This window comes from Camellia sinensis, chromosome 11 (genome assembly GCF_055761805.1).
Source record: "Camellia sinensis isolate YWXY chromosome 11, ASM5576180v1, whole genome shotgun sequence".
NCBI classification, from domain to species: Eukaryota; Viridiplantae; Streptophyta; class Magnoliopsida; order Ericales; family Theaceae; genus Camellia; species Camellia sinensis.
This window is the reverse complement of record NC_138971.1, coordinates 157,892,398-157,896,187: the sequence shown is the minus strand read 5'-3', so window position 1 is coordinate 157,896,187 and position 3,790 is coordinate 157,892,398. Positions and strand designations below refer to the sequence as shown.

Genomic DNA, 3,790 nt, shown 5'->3' with positions numbered 1-3,790 from the left:
GATTTGAGATAAATTTGTTGGGATTATTTTGGTATATAATTGGACCATGTTTGACTTATAGGTGAGACTCATGATTTAGATTTAATTTAGTTTAAGTTTTTTTAATGACTCATGTTTAATTGTTTGGTCTTTTTAATTAGGTGATTAGTAGTAATCACCTTAGAAGTTGTTATTATTTATTATATAGGATTATAATAAATATTTGATAGTTGATTTTATGATGTGTATCATATGGCGAAAAATTCTATATTTTTATAAAGAATGAAAATGTGTATATTTTGCAGTGATCAAAATATTATATTTTGTGGTGAGAAAAATTATATCATTTTATAATTTATATTATAAAATTTTGAAGTATTATTATAAAACTTATATTTTTTAAGAAAAATCAAGCTTTGAGAGACTCATGTGGGTGGCCCCCATTTTTGTCTTGCGATCATTTCCCCTTTTTTTTTTTTTCGTCTTCATTTTCCTCTGGGCTTATGATGAGCAGAGAGTTCATCTCGCTTTTTCTTTCAAACGTCTCTCTCTCTCTCTCTCTCTCTCTCTCTCTCTCTCTATTTTCCATAGTTACTCAAGCTTTGAGCTTAGAGTGAGAGTCTTTAGAGTGAGATTTTGCAAAAGTGTTGTAAATGAAAGTCGGAGAACTCATCATGATCTTCGCAATGGTAGTTTCGGATTCATGATCAAGCAAGATTTGCCTTCTAGATCTACTCTTCTTCATTATTTGAGGTAGGGACTTTCTTCATATTTTTACATTAAAGTTATGTTAGGGTTATATTTGAGAAAATATATTATTATAAGAGGTATTGCATATAGATATATTTTCAAATTTTTGTTTGGTAATTTTTTAAAGAAAAATTATGTTGAAATGTTAAGAATGTTGGTATTTTGAGATTGATTTTGGGAAAATCATTTTGTGTTGTTAATTTTGTAAAAGAAATCCGAAAATAAAATTTAATAGTTGTATGGATTATATCTACATCATATTATGGTTAGATAATTTATTTTGAAAAATTAATGTTGAAATATTTATCTCATCTTTGAGTTTTGGAATTTATTTTTGAGAAAAATAAATTGATATTGAGGAATATTATGTAAATTGTTAAGTAGAGAATTTTCCTACACTTCTTTATGCATTTTTGCTTGATTACATGGAGTTTAGAGTTGTATATAATTTAATTAGAATTTTTGAAAATTTGTGTTTTATTTGCTTAAAAGAGAAATTTTGAGAAAAATAAAAAGTTAATGCCCAAATTGCGAAAGTGTAAACTTGGAATATGTTTGTAAGGTTATGAAAGAGTTATGTTTTAAATTTGAACAAAAACGAACTTCGATTCGATTGGTTTTAAAATTTTTACCGGTTTGTGGCCAAAGAGCATTTTTAAAGAAAATAAAAGAATTACGTTTAACTTTTGAGGCTTTCGATCAAAATAGGATGTCATAGTTGAATAATGCTTGGAGAATGAGTTTGGAAAGAAAATGATGTTTTCTTGGGCATTAACGGCATTATTTTACTTAATGTATTTGTTGGAATAAAATCGACACGATTAGAAATGGACCTTGAGAGATTATCGAACGTGATTGTGATATGAAAACTAGTGTAGTTGTTCATATTTGATAAAATGTGGAATATGATTTGTTTCTAAATGTTGGGAATCATGGGAGATTCCAAGTTATAGTTATATGCTGGATTGTATGTCCATGTTGTTATCTTTTAATTAATATGTTAGAGATAACTATTTTGGTTATTGGTGAAAATTTACCATGTTGCATTTAAATGAGGGATTTCTTGGAAGGACGAGAAATGATGAAACTTTGAAAGTTTGATATATAATATGTTATAAATTTGTCTTGAAATAACTAAATTGGGAATGTTGATTAACATGTGGAGACTATATGAATATGGATATGGTTGTATTATCTCCTAGAATTGTATTAGAAATTATATTGAAATGAGAAATGAGAATTTTGATCAAAATGGTAATATTTAATAAGTAGGGATTTTCTATACTCTAATATGGATTTTAACTTAGTTATTTGCTATTGTGTATAGATGATAAGATTTGGTTGTAGTTTGGACAAATTTAAGATTTCGGTGTGAAATGAAAAGAGGGGTTTTTGATGTATAAGAGATAAATGAATGTGGGGTTTGAATATAAGATCTTTGTGTACTAAAATAGTTGATTTTGGGTGTTTGGGTCAATAATGGAAAAATGGGGATTTTTGCCCTAATTTGATAAAATGATTATTTTGTATAAATAATTGGAATTAACATTGAACATGTTAAATTGAATGGTTATTGATATAGATGGTGATATTGGATATGTATTATCTCACCTACGGAAGTTTTGAATAAACTATTTATTCCGATATTGAACATCTCTTGGAAATAAATATATTGGGCTATCGGTGGAGGATAGCTATGATTGTTGTAGAAATTGTATGAGGATTAGGCGATATAATGCTAATCTATTGTTGGTTGTCATTGAATATGACCATGTTATAAATACATTGCATATGTATGTTTATTGGGAGGAGAAAGGGGATGTACTCCATATATGACCATGTTATAAATACATTGTATATGTATGTTTATTTGGGAGAAGAAAAGGGATGTACGCCATATATGATTATGTTTATAAATATATTGCATATGTATATTTATTTGGGAGGAGAAATGGAATGGACTCCATTTAAAGCAAGTTGGCTAGAATGTCTTGGGTGAAAGACCCGAAAATTTTTATATAAATGGGTACCGGTTCCTTCGGACGAAATATTCGTAAAATGGCAAAGTTTGAAGTGTTTATATGTGTTGTGCATAATTGGAAAACCATTGAGTTGTAGTCTCATTTTGGTTGTTGAAAGATAATGAATTTAACTCATGAATTGAGTAGCATATATGAACTGGATATGAGTTGAAGGAAAATGGAATAAGATTGGTCTTAGTGGCATATGAATATATAGACCTTGGATATAAGAGATTATGTAATAAAATCATATGGTGCTGACATGATATGATTTCACGTATATGTATAAGTATCTTTGTCCCTGTATATCTTTTAATGTTTTAATATGAGATTGTTCGGTGGGCTTTGCTCACCCCCTACCTGTACATGTGTACAGGGAATGCTTTTCGGATTTGAAGATCAAATAATGGATTTTACCATTTCATAAGTGTAATGTAGTGATGGATTGTACTACTTCATTTGTTGTTTGGCCGAGTGCTAGGCAATAGCGTGGATAGACTTTCGGGAAGCAAGAGCTTCTTATTTATGTTTCATTGTGTGTATGTTGGTATTTGTAAAGCCAAGGGCTTAAGATATAATGAGTGAGACTCAATTTGTGTAACCAACCAATGACTTGGAAAGATGTAAGCCTACATGGCATTTAACTGGTTATTAAACAGTAGACTCTGATGTATGAAAGTATGTTATTTCTCATATTTATTCCGCATATGAGTTATCTTTATTGTATTATTTTAGGGGTGTAACAGGTAAGTACTAAAAAAGTTATGTTTTGTTCTTCTGTCCAAAAAAAAAAAATTATATTAAAAAATATTATTGTTCAAGTCCTTATAGCTTAAAAGGATATCATTTTTCTTATAAAATTTAAAACAAAAAAAGAAATTTTTTTTAATAACGATTAATAATTTGAACACATTATTTAAAACAAATTATATTTAGATCAATAATATTATGACACATGTGAATATTGATCTCATTCTAATTGTAGTAATATAATTTGAAGAAGAATTATTAAATTTGAAATTTTATTTTATAATTTAATA

General features: G+C 28.1%; 1 long non-coding RNA gene across 1 annotated transcript; it reads left to right on the top strand.

Annotated features, from left to right (window-relative positions):
* The first annotated feature begins 490 nt into the window (after positions 1-490).
* LOC145803319 (uncharacterized) lies at positions 491-3,436 on the top strand. The gene is made up of 2 exons (XR_014345418.1): positions 491-732; positions 3,127-3,436. It is a non-coding gene; the product is annotated as an uncharacterized LOC145803319 (long non-coding RNA).
* Positions 3,437-3,790: the final 354 nt, after the last annotated feature.